We start from the raw sequence: 12785 nt of genomic DNA, 5'->3' as shown, positions 1-12785 counted from the left end.
GGCTGGGCGCGCGCACCAAGTTCAAATGTACAGGCGAGCGGCACAGCAGGTAGCCCGGATAGGGAGCCAGGTCCTAAAGCCCGCCGAAAGGAGGGACAAGAGTCAGGGGGGGTCAGCGTCAGAAGAGTCCAGAAAGGAGGAGACCCCGGGGGGCAGAAGGACCCAGAGGAGAAAAGAGCGACGGAAGAGGTGGAGTAAGGCTAGAGTCTTAAACTGGTGTACAGGGGGTGGAGACTCAGACGGAGCTTCGCCGATCTAGGTTCTAAGACGTAGAGCTGCACGCTGCGGCTTGGAAATGGAAACTGAACTTCAATAAAGACTTTTGTACATTATTACTGACTAGTGTTGGTCCTCTGTGAGCTGGGACCTAGAGGCAGCTCTGACAGTATGTTTAATTACTGTAGAAAATGATATGTTAAAAAGACTAATAAAAAATTATATATATATAAACACTCTACTCTTTATTGTTAAATGCCTTCACATAGTGTCTATCCTTAACATCTACTTTGAGGCTTCAAAGCACATGCATTTCAGTAATCCTTGAGTGTCAGCCAAGTGCAAAAAAATGGCACCCAGACTTTTTGAGGAGTTTGCAAATGGATAATCTTTAGGCTCAAAATGCGCCTGGCGCCCTGCTAATTTCGAACCCTGCAGTGTAGATCTTGTCCGAGGCCCAGGGCCTTGTTAGAATAAAGTAGCCGGTCCCTGGTGGGGCCCCCTGACCAACTTAGTCCTCCAACGTCTAGGGCAAATATACCCAGCTGCCCCTGCATGGGCCTGCTCCAGATCTGCTGAGTTCTGTGGAAGGTTCCAGAATAAAAGTTCAGCCCAGAGCATCAAAGTTTAGAAAGGAGAAGGAGCTGGTGCTGTTATACAACCTAGCAGGCAGTGCCTTCCATTTATCCTAGCCATACCGCTGTGGGTTAAACCACAGAGCCTAGGGCTTGCCAATCAGAAGGTCAGCGGTTTGAATCCCCGCGACGGGGTGAGCTCCCATTGTTCAGTGCCAGCTCCTGCCAACCTAGCAGTTCAAAAGTACGTCAAAGTGCAAGTAGATAAATAGGTACTGCTCCAGCGGGAAGGTAAACGGCGTTTCCGTGCGCTTCTCTGGTTCGCCAGAAGTGGCTTAGTCATGCTGGCCACATGACCTGGAAGCTGTATGCCGGCTCCCTCGGCCAATAAAGCGAGATGAGCGCCGCAACCCCAGAGTCGGCCACGACTGGACCTAATGGTTAGGGGTCCCTTTACCTTACCTCAGGAGTATGCTTGTACCACTAAAGGCTTGTAAGTGCACGTGTGGGCTGTGGGGAGAAGGGTTAGGGTTCCAGTTTTTCCTTGCAACTTATCAACCCGAATCAGCCTCTCGCTTCTCTCCCCCACCTTCCTACTCCTCTACCATTTTCCCTCTTACATCAGAAACCTGCTAGGAAACCCTCTTGAATAAACACAAATGCACTTGATCCTCTTAATGACATTTCAGGAAAAGGAAGCATGCAACCACAGGAGCAATTCAGTTCCCTGGTAATGATTTTATCAGGGGGCCCGGGACATGATTTATCCAGCTTTGAGAGAACCTGAGATTGCAAGCCATCAGGAGAGAGAGATATACCCTGCAAACGTCAAAAAAAAATAAAAATGGTAGCCGTAGGGATTTGTCAGACTTGCCCATCTCACAAAGTCATCCTGCTGTGAGTTTCTGTCAGTCAGGCTTTGTGACTCCCAGCTGTTTCATAAAGCCAGCCACAAAAAAATAAAATAAATGACTCTACTTCCCTAAGTTATACCGCCGAAATGAAGAAAAGGTGTGGATAGGGCATCTGTGTGCGGAAGACTCTGAGATCCATTCAATACTGGAACTTAAAACAAACTGCTGGGTGCACAATTCTTCCATTCTGAAGAAGGGCAATGACAGGCCTAGACAGCATCTTGAGAAGTAGAGACGTCACCTTGCCAACCAAGGTCCGTATAGTTAAAGCCATGGTTTTCCAAGTAGTGATGTATGGAAGTGAGAGCTGGACCATAAAGAAGGCTGATCGCCAAAGAATTGATGCTTTTGAATTATGGTGCTGGAGAAGACTCTTGAGAGTCCCATGGACTGCAAGAAGATCAAACGCATCCATTCTTAAGGAAATCAGCCCTGAGTGCTCACTGGAAGGACAGATCGTGAAGCTGAGGCTCCAGTACTTTGGCCACCTCATGAGAAGAGAAGACTCCCTGGAGAAGACACTGATGCTGGGAAAGATGGAGGGCACAAGGAGAAGGGGGCGACAGAGGACGAGATGGTTGGACAGGGTTTTCAAGGTTACCAGCATAAGTTTGACCAAACTGCGGAAAGTAGTGGAGGACAGAGGTTCCTGGCGTGCTCTGGTCCATGGGGTCACGAAGAGTCGGACACGACTAAACGACTAAACAACAACAACAAGTGCATGTATTTCTCACCAAGCTCCAGGTATATCTTAATCTCAGGGATCTAGCAAAAAAGCAAAATCAAATTCTGCATGCCTGGAGTTTGTCGGCCCACAAAGTCTGAGACAGCCCATTGGCTATGGATGGCCCACCAGCAGATCAACAAATCTGTTTTCCCAGTGCGCATAAGGAGAGAAATGCATTGGCCTCTGTCAAATAGCTGGGGGTAGGAGGGTGAGAACAGTCCTGTGAAGCATGGTGTTATAAATCGTGTTACAAAGGTAAACTGGCTTTCCCGTGGAGCAAAGTAGGACCTACAAGTTCATGGGAGTGATTCAGAGCGATAAGGCACACGATTCAGTATGATTATGTAGACCAGAGGCTCTTAAGCCATTTTGCACACTCAGGCGCATGAAGCCTAATGGCACTTTAACTAGATGCCACAGCAACGATGGGAGCTGGGGTGTGTGTGAAGGGAATGCCTCTGAAATGCCAGCAAGGAAGGAGAGGTGGGATGAGAGGCGGAAGAGCCCAGGCATCTCCAGTTTACGGGTCTCAAAAGTACAGTGGTACCTCGGTTTAAGAACAGTCCTGTTTGCGAACTATTCGGTTTACGAACTCTGCAAAACCGGTAGTAGTGAACTTTGCCTCCATCTAAGAATGGAAGCTGAACAGTGGAAGGGCAGCAGCGGCAGGAAGCCTCATTAGGGAAAGCATGCCTCAGTTTGAGAACAGTTTCAGTTTAGGAATGGACTTCCAGAACACATTAAGTTCGTAAACCGAGGTACCACTGTAGCAGGTACTGTGGAATGGCCTGAGTAAGTATATGTCAGCTTCTGACATTCCTGTGGATATAACATTTTGGAAATAAACAGCCTCGGTCCTGTATACCTGAAGGAGTGTCTCCAGCCCCATCGTTCAGCCCGGACACTGAGGTCCAGCGCCGAGGACCTTCTGGCAGTTCCCTCACTGTGAGAAGTGAGGTTGCACCACTCGGTGGTGGTGCCCGCCCTGTGAAATGCCCTCCCATCAGATGTCAAGGAAATAAACAACTACATAACTTTTAGAAAATGTCTGAAGGCAGCCCTATTTAGGGAAGTTTTTAATGTTTGATGTTTTATCGTGTTTTTAATATTCTGTTGGGAGCTGCCCAGAGAGGCTGAGGAAGCCTGGCCAGATGGGAGGGGTATAAATAATAATTTTATTATTATTATTATTATTATTAATCTTCCAGAAGCTACTCGAGAGCTTGCCTTTCGGCACACCCCTGCTCCTCTCTTTGCACGGGCTGCCCACCCCTTTTCTTACCGCAACACTGCCTCGACAAGCATACTCCTGAAAGTGTATGTCAAACAAGCCTGGAATGAGCTATGTCGGAGGCGTTTACACCTGCCTCTCTCTTCTGAAGGTTTTAATTGCACATGGGAGATTAAGTTCTCAGGTCTTCACAGCAAACAGCTGCTATGTGACACCTCTGCTCTGTGTAAACAGCCAGAATCTCTTTTCGATGCTGCAGGCAGGAATGCCGCTCCTCCCATCTAACATTCTGATTTTCGCTTATTTATTTAGCGCCTGCGAAGAAAAGACATGCTTGTGATTACTTTGTTCTGGGGCTGTGACTTGAGATGCTTTTCTGACTGGCAGCCACAATAAAGTGCGGTTGTGTGGAATGACACGTGGCTTTATCCCAGGACAACATCCATGGGAGACTCAAGACTTTCAGACGTGATACTAACTCCGCCCCTTTGTCACTGGGGTCGAAGTAAGATTTTGTGCCAGTCTCTACTCCCGTCTGTCCAGGGAATTTCATTTCACTTTTTACTTGTATACTGCCTTTCTAGATTACTATACACAAAGCGGTTTAAAGCAGGAAATACAATTGTACCTTGGTTGTCGAACGCCCTGGAACTTGGATGTTTTGGCTCCCGAACGCCACAAACCCGGAAGTTATTGTTCTGGTCTGCGAACATTCTTTTGGAACCCGAACATCTGCTTCTGTGGCTTTTGATTGGCTGCAGGAGCTTCCAAAGGAACACAATAAAATTTTGTGTTGGAAAATAATAAACAGAAATTCGTTCTTAATAATTACAGTACAGTGGTACCTCGGGTTAAGTACTTAATTCGTTCTGGAGGTCCGTACTTAACCTGAAGCTGTTCTTAACCTGAAGCACCACTTTAGCTAATGGGGCCTCCTGCTGCCACCATGCCACTGGAGCACGATTTCTGTTCTCATCCTGAAGCAAAGTTCTTAATCTGAAGCACTATTTCTGAGTCTGTAACCTGAAGCATATGTAACCCGAGGTACCACTGTACAGTAATGGTAAGGGGAAGAGCACCATCTTGACCTTCTCTTCAACTAGCAAAATGTCTTCAGCCAGCCCTGCTGTTCATTGAACTAGAGACCAATCCTCAGTTTGTTTAATCTCTTCATGGCTTTCCCTGGAGAATCCTGGGAACTGATCTTTGTAAAGGGTGCTGGGAGTTGTTAGACCAATATTCCTCTCACAGCACTACAATTTCTAGAGTGGTTTATCCATCAGTCCCTCTTCAAAGAGAACTCTTGAGAATTACAGCCCTGCAAGAGTGCTCCTAACAACTCTTGAAAACTTTGGCAAACTACAATTCCCAAGATTCTTTGGGAGATGCCCTGGCTGTTTAAAGTGGTATGAAATTGCTTTAAAAGTTTGACTCCACATACACACAATGTTAAGCACAATCCATATTGATCCTGTAACTTTTTGAGGTTTTTTTCTCAAACGAGCAATGATGCTTTCAGTTGATGGTCAAGAGGGAGAAGCCTGAATTCTTGAACCACAGATGTATTTATCATGTCGTTCTTTCCCCCCATTACTCAGAGACACACAAATCATTGCCACTTAACCTGTGGACAGGAAAAGATCATATTTTCCACCCTGGCCTAGAAACGAGTGTCGCCATATTGGCAGACAAATCCTTCACTTAATGTCACTCTGTCACCTCTCACCTCGTAAGTCAGATGACACAATATAGTGCAATCGGCAGTGACCATTTAGGTTGGCCAAAGTCAACCACATCCAACTCGCAGCTAAATCATTAATGACAAGATAATATTAGAATATGGATATGAAACCCTTGGCCCACAGAGAGAGGTTGGGGTGGCTTGTTTACTTCTGCCCGAAATTCTGCCAGCCCAAATTAGCACACATCCAATCGTGGAAACAAAGCAAAACTTACAGCTGCTTTAGTTGAGAATCAAGGAGATGGGAGAAAATGGGGGGTACAGGGGACGGACCACTTGAAAGCTTGTCCCAGGCATTTCTCCTGATATGTGATGGCTCCCACAAGTCATACATTCTAGAGGGTGACCATCTGCCCTACATTACGGAGGACAGGCCTCTTTTGGAAGAGTTGCCCACTCTTAAGTCCAATTTTAAAATAAAGAACCCTACGAAAGGAGAGCAGGAGGGGCCTCAAAGTTGCCCATCAATGGTTATACCTGCAGCTGGACAACAGACCGAGCAGTTAGGTACCCAAAGGTCACCTGGACACACTCTTCCCTACTATGGCGAAATGCACTGTGTTTCTACTTAAATTACGACAATTATTTCTAAATCAGAAATGGGAAATGATATGCAAATCCTGCCTCCTCTTTTCGGCAATGCATTTCTTCTTTCTTTCGGCGATATGCAAATGCCGATCCAAGGGAAACCAGGCTTTCCGACTGTCGCTATTTCGGGGTGGGATCCAAATTGCGTACCACCAAATTCAGGTTAAGCAATAATAGTTGATTTGAGAAGTCTTGCACAACAAACCCTCAAAGACCAGGCTTTTCTCAAGAAGGAAAGCGACAGGAAAACGTGAGATAACTCTTGCTTTGGAGCAACATCGTCTAAACTCCCTGCAAACAATCTGTATGGATGCTTGCTAAATAGCCAACACCATCTAATCTCCCTGCAAACGACTCAGGAAGAGTGCTCAGTAAACAGGTGGTGCAGAAAAACCTAATGAGGCGGCCACAGTATCTTTAAACCTCACTCTCGCATCCTGCACCCTCCTGTTTCATTTCTGGAAATGTGGTTTGCTTTTTAAGTTCAGAGCGGCTGCATTCAAAGCAGGAATCTCCTGCAGACAGAGGGAGTTTTGGCATTCTGCTTTCTTCAGCCAGAGCAGCCTCTTGGCACCTGACTTCAATCAGTCATAACAAGCACTTTTTTAAAGCATCCCCTCCCAACGTGCTCTGGTTCCCTTTAATGCGCAGTGACATCATGTAACTAATTAATCCCTGATCTTTCTAGCTACTAGGCTCCTCTCAGACAAGTCAGATATGCAATTACGCAAAGCTGCATCTTGGCAGGAGAGACGCAGCTGGAGAGGGGAATGTGGAGAGACACACGAGGATGTCTAACGCGCAGACCGAACCGGCCCAGCATTCTGCAAACACAGGAGTCCTGTTCGTATGTTTATTTATTTTATTGTATTTATATAGTGCACCTTCATCACAAAATCTCAGGGTGGTTCGTAATATAAAAATACAAGGTAAAAGCACAAATAGATAGATGAAACAACAAACAATACCCCCCAAAAAACCCCACATTTAAAAGGCTGTAGAATGTCAGTCAGTCAAAGGCCTGGTTGAAGAGGAACGTTTTCACTTGGCACCTAAAAATATACAGTGAAGGTGCCAGGCAAGCCTCCCTGGGGAGAGCACTCCACAAACAGGAAGCCACTACAGAAAAGGCCTGTTCTCGTGTTGCCACTCTCCAGATCTCACACGGAGGAGTTACACAAAGAAGGGCCTCTGATGATGGATGCTGAGTCTGGGTTGGTTTACATGGGGAGAGGTTGACTGAACAGGCTAGGTAGGGACCGGGAACCCCGAGCCCTCGCAGAGCTACACTTCCATGAGTTTCCCATGAAGAAGGATTGATGGTTAATCCAGTCTGAGAATTGTAGCGATGGGAGGAGAAAGGAGAAGGAACTCTCAGTGCCCCGAACGAACTACAGGTCCCAGGATTCTTCATTGGGGAAGCCATGACTGTTTAAAGCAGTATCATAGTGCTTTAAAGGAATGTGCGAACGTAGCCTTGATTTTCTCACCCTGGCTACCTCACCCCGAATTTCTGAAGCTGTGACAGAATCTTGACTAAACCCTGCCATTAATAATATTTTTATTGCAGCCATTCACTCTGCTATCCGCCATATTTTACTCAAGTTTACCTCATTTTGGCTGGGCTCCTATATACACCAGCAGCGGGGGTCGTGCGGCCTTCCAGCTCCCCTCAGCCCCAGCCAGCATGGCCTGCGGTCAGGAAAGGTGGGAGTTATGATCCAAGGACATCTGGAAAGTCACAGGTTCCCCACGGCTGCTCTATACACTTATCTGGAGGGAAAGCTCCATCTAATTCAATGGAGCTGCTTTTTGAGCAGGCATGCATAAGGAGGTCACACTGTTTCTTACTTTCCCCTCTTGTATAGCTAACTCAAGTCTGTATAAGTATGTTTTGGATTTTAGTTCCTACTACGCAAGTTAAACCCTGTTGAAAATCAATTCATCACGTTAGGCAGGAAAGAGAATATTGGTGATGCACCAGACAAACGAATCTGTTAGGTTTACTATAAAAAGCTTGCAGAACGAACAAGTTGGAGAGCTACTTTTGCCTGCCCCCTGCTGCTCACAGGGGGAAGTGCCACCAATCGGTGGCCCATTTTTTCCACCACTCTCCCCTGAAGATGATTAATGATGAAATGATATTTAATATAAAGCAGAGTCAGGCTATTTCTTTCCACTAAAGTTCCAAGAAGAAAATATACATTATGCAGTGTTTCTGAACTTTAAAAATATCTTTGTTATTTCACTGGTTATTTTTACTTTTAAATGCGCAATGGCTATTAATTTCTTTGGAAAGACATCTTTAAAGCAGTTGTTGCTCAAGTGCCTGAAAGAGATCCTTCCTCGATTAGAGCTGTTATTGCTGGAAAGAACATCAGACCACATTCGAGTGCATTAACTGCTTTATGAATCAACTTGTTTCATTTAGCTGGCAGGGAGAAACATTCAGATGCAGAGATATAAATCTTCTGAGAGAACGCGGATGTCAGAGTTATTAATTAAGACAGCAGGATCAAAGGAAGCAAACACAGGAAGCACAGGAGTTTAAGCCTATTCTTCTCACTGACGCAAACAGTATAACTTCACTGGCAACTTCCTACCTTTCCTGCTTAAAATTCATCACTTACATCCAGCCACGTGTCACTGAGGCAGGGAAGCTAGCATTCATGCCTTTGCACCCTCAAAGCTAGACTACTGCATGTGCCCCACATGGGACTGCCCTCTGTGACTGTTCCAAAGGCAGAGACTTGGCAGCCTGTCTCCTAGCATGGGTGACTTGCTCCTTCAAGGTACAATTCATGGTGCTAGCTTTAGCCTAAAAAGCCCAAAAATGCTTTGGCCCTGTGTGTGTTAGAAAATGCTGCAACCCTTATGCAGAGAGACGCATTTACCAGTACAGTGGTACCTCGGGTTAAGAACTTAATTCTTTCTTCTTTTTTTGCAAAAATTTTATTAGTATTTCAAAATCAATGACAAACAAAAACATAAAACAAACAAAACATAACAAACATAAATCATATCCTTATTGAAAATAACAGTTATTTACTTTGTAAAACGACTTCCTCGTTTCCCCTTAGTTGAATTTCATTGCATATCCTTATAACGGTTTTCCAAATCCCAATTTTAATACCCTTTAAATTAAACATTAACATCTTTAAATCTTCTCCTTCTTATATTAAACATATTGTTTTATCAGTTAACATAGATACAATCCTAAGCCCTTTAAGTATCTGGATGCTATTTCCAGTTATTTTAGCTTAACAAATTTAACTAAATAATCATTAAATTTCTTCCATTCTTCATGGTGTTCCTCCTCCTTCTGGTCGCGGACTCTTCTGGTTAGATCGGCCGATCTAGCTGAAGAACTTAATTCGTTCTGGAGGTCCGTTCTTAACCTGAAACTGTTCTTAACCTGAAACTGTTCTTAACCTGAAACTGTTCTTAACCTGAAGCACCACTTTAGCTAATGGGGCCTCCTGCTGCTGCTGCTGGAGCACAATTTCTGTTCTCATCCTGAAGCAAAGTTCTTAACCCAAGGTACTATTTCTGGGTTAGCGGAACCTGAAGCGTCTGTAACCCGAGGTACCACTGTAAAATCATAGTACAGTGTTTAAAAACAAATGAAAACCACAAGTAAGAGAGTTAAAGCACAACTTGCTTCAAAGGACTGCTGAAAAAGAAAGGTCTGTGTCAACAGAGAGGAAGCCTCAGCTCTACAGGGAGCGCCACAGAATTGGGCCGCCACTACTGCTTGTATGGCTCTTGTCGGAGACAATCTGTGCTTGTCCCCCAACCCAACAGCAGCATTTTGCACACACACTCAGAGCTTCCCCAGCAGGCCCAGGGGTAGCTGCCCCACACAGAGCTGCAGACCACATCAATCTGATGTGCCTGGTGAGGTTAAGTCAACGCATGCTAAGCAACACGCAAGCCACAATCTTCTCTCTGGTTTTTATATAGCCTCCCAGAATATGTGTTGTTAATACTGAGGCCTGTGTTCTCTACTCATTATTGCATAGCACCATCTACAGTCATGTCTGTGCTGCAAACAAGCCAAAGGAAGACAGACTTGTGAAGTAACGGGGCATACATACATACACACACACACACACACACAGGACTTTTTTGTGACAGTACTCTTCTTTTCTTCCTGGTCAGGCAGCCATTTTGTGCTGGCTCCTGTGACATTTTTATCAGCGCATGTGTTCCAGCACCTCTCTTTTTTTTATCAAACCAGCAGCATATATGCATTTATTCTGGCCTATAGTTGCCTGGCAGCATCTTAAAAAGCAGAGACATCACCTTGCCAATAAAGGTCCGTATACTTAAAGCTATGGTTTTCCCGGTAGTGATGTATGGAAGGGAGAGCTGGACCATAAAGAAGGCTGATCGCCGAAGAATTGATGCTTTTGAATTATGGTGCTGGAGGAGACTCTTGAGAGTCCCATGGACTGCAAGAAGATCAAACGCATCCATTCTGAAGGAAATCAGCCCTGAGTGCTCACTGGAAGGACAGATCCTGAAGCTGAGGCTCCAGTACTTTGACCACCTCCTGAGAAGAGAAGACTCCCTGGAAAAGACCCTGATGTTGGGAAAGATGGAGGGCACAAGGAGAAGGGGAAGACAGAGGATGAGATGGTTGGATAGTGTTCTCGAAGCTACCAGCATGAGTTTGACCAAACTGCAGGAGGCAGTGGAAAACAGGAGTGCCTGGCGTGCTCTGGTCCATGGGGTCACAAAGAGTCGGACACGACTAAACGACTAAACAACAACAACAACACAGTTGCCTGGCCCTAAGGAACTACAGCAGGGATTGCCGACCCAGCACTCAAGGGTGCCATGGCACCTGCAAACACCTTCCTAGGGCACCAACAAACTATGTTTGGGACTAATCAAAGAGGCAAAAATATCCAGGAGCCATAATTCCCAGCTTTCATTTGAAAACAAAAATTTTTCTAGCATTTCTGGAATCTTGTGAAGTGAAACATACATATACTGTATACCATTCCTCTCAAAAAAAAATTGTTTTGAGAAATTAGCCAGCTCCACTCTCTCCACGCCCCTCTTACCCCCCACCCCACCCCTGTGCCTGAAAAATTCCTGCAGATGCCCATATATGTGAAAGAGGGAGATGTGGACTTTTGAGAAAGTTTTGAATTTGTTATCTGTCTGTATGTGTGGTTTGTGAGATGCACCTGGACTGAGAAAGACAAAGAGATGTATATTTGAAGTGTGTGAGAGAGAGTGTATGAGGGGATGCATGCATGTACATGTCTAGTGTGGTCGCTTTGTATATTTTCTGTGGTACTGGATATTGTTCCCTGTTGTTATTAAGCTGCAACAGCATCGCTGTGTGTTCATGTCATGTGAGAAAGAAATGGGGGCACCTCAGCAATGATTTATTTTTTTATTTCTTATTTATTTGTCATTCAGACCAGCCTTCATGTGTCATGATACCAACTCAGGTGTGTCGTATCCCATTACCTGCCTTTGAAGACAGAATGGCCACTACCAGTAGATGTATTTAGAAACACAAGCTGCCCTGCTTCAGCCCTGCAGTTCTCACCATCGCTTTCCATGGGCTGGTCTTGACAAAATCTCTCTTGGCTTCAGACCTAGAGACAATGAATAGGAAAGGCTCTCCAGCAGCATCACCACAGACTTCATAATAATTTAATAATTTTCTTATTTATACCCTACCCATCTTCCACTAAACTCAGCCTGCCAACTTCCATGGGTTTCATCACGCCCGTGCACAACCCCTTTTCACCTTTTACGCGTCACGTGCAAGCACATGCAAACACCATTTCTCCGTGGCCACATTTGAAACCTCTTGTTCATGAACAAGCGGCAGTCAGCATCCATGAAGGTCACCAGCGGAGCCACATTTGCTCCCCCATTCATTCACATTCATGTCCCCAGATTCAGTCCACAAATATCCACCAGTTCCTATTGACCGGCTTTTCTGAAGGTGAACGGGAACCCGCTTGCATATCCACAGGCACCACCTTGCTGATGGCATTGCACCGGGAGTGGCTTCCACCCACCAACATCTGCCCAGCTTCCATAAGTTCCACCACTAGACTTCAGCCAGCTTCCGACCATAGCAATCCCTCCACACAAGGGACTCCACTCATCTATAGTCCAACCCGCTGCAAGACAGGAATATTATTATTATTATTATTATTATTATTATTATTATTATTATTTATTGAATTTATACACCACCCTATACCCGGAGTTCACGGGTCTCGAACTCATGACCCTGCAATTAAAGAGTCTCGACACTCTGGCGTCTGCGCCATCCACAACCCCCACGCCACCTTCTCGCCCCACGCGTCGCTTTAGCCGGCTACCTGACGAAAAAAACCGGGACCCGGAAGTTTCGCTTGCGAACCATTACGACCGCGAGCTCTTTGGCCGGCGCCGCTCCCCCGCCCCTCTCCCTCCTTCCCCGCCTACCTCAGGAGCCCGGCGCGCGGCCGGAACTTTCGAGCGCCGCTGCCTGGAGGCGCGGGGGAAGCGTGTCCCCGTTGCACGATGCGGAAGTGAGCCGCGGCTGGCGGCGGGGTTACAGCGGGGTTCCATCCGGGTCCGGCTAGGGAAACGATGTGGGGGGCTGGAGGGGGCCGGGGCTAGGATCCTTCCCCGTTCCTGGCGGGGGGTGGGGAGAGGAAGAGCCTTCCGGGGGCTGGTCCTGTGTCCGCCCCGAGAGGTGTTGGGGCGAGGCTGGGCGTGAGGCGCCCTTTGGGCGGGGGGGGGATTCCGGGGGGGGCTCAGGAAAGGTGAC

General features: G+C 46.3%; 2 long non-coding RNA genes across 2 annotated transcripts; both read right to left on the bottom strand.

Annotated features, from left to right (window-relative positions):
• Positions 1-3770: 3770 nt before the first annotated feature.
• Positions 3771-4433, bottom strand: LOC309373271. Its single transcript, XR_014169927.1, has 2 exons — positions 4292-4433; positions 3771-3978 (listed from the first exon to the last, which is right to left on the bottom strand). It is a non-coding gene; the product is annotated as an uncharacterized lncRNA (long non-coding RNA).
• A 554-nt stretch (positions 4434-4987) lies between these two features.
• On the bottom strand, positions 4988-12749 carry LOC309373221. The gene is made up of 3 exons (XR_014169863.1): positions 12352-12749; positions 11480-11610; positions 4988-6216 (listed from the first exon to the last, which is right to left on the bottom strand). It is a non-coding gene; the product is annotated as an uncharacterized lncRNA (long non-coding RNA).
• Positions 12750-12785: the final 36 nt, after the last annotated feature.

The sequence above is a fragment of the Podarcis melisellensis genome (genome assembly GCF_964234715.1).
Source record: "Podarcis melisellensis genome assembly, chromosome: 6".
NCBI classification, from domain to species: Eukaryota; Metazoa; Chordata; class Lepidosauria; order Squamata; family Lacertidae; genus Podarcis; species Podarcis melisellensis.
The sequence above is the reverse complement of the archived record's forward strand: the minus strand, read 5'-3'. Positions and strand labels throughout refer to the sequence as shown.